The 203-nt window shown below is 15.3% G+C and overlaps 1 protein-coding gene across 1 annotated transcript in view; it reads left to right on the forward strand.

The window, feature by feature from the left end:
• The window catches only part of adamts17 (ADAM metallopeptidase with thrombospondin type 1 motif, 17), a 125,762-nt gene that overhangs the window by 8,305 nt on the left and 117,254 nt on the right, over positions 1-203 (forward strand). The window lies entirely within an intron of this gene.

The raw sequence follows: 203 nt of genomic DNA on the forward strand, positions 1-203 counted from the left end.
AATAAGCTAAAATAGCTTGTTGAATACTCTGTGCAATGAATATATGCTTTTGAAAAACGTGACTTTTATCACATATTTTATTAATTATAAAATATATATATTTATATATTGAATTTAAATAAAATTAAATCACTAAATATTTTTATATAATCTTCTATGTAATGTAATATATATATATATATATATAACATTACATTACATAT

This window comes from Sinocyclocheilus grahami, unplaced genomic scaffold, assembly GCF_001515645.1.
Source record: "Sinocyclocheilus grahami isolate Dianchi unplaced genomic scaffold, SAMN03320097.WGS_v1.1 scaffold481.1, whole genome shotgun sequence".
In the NCBI taxonomy this organism is placed as follows: Eukaryota; Metazoa; Chordata; class Actinopteri; order Cypriniformes; family Cyprinidae; genus Sinocyclocheilus; species Sinocyclocheilus grahami.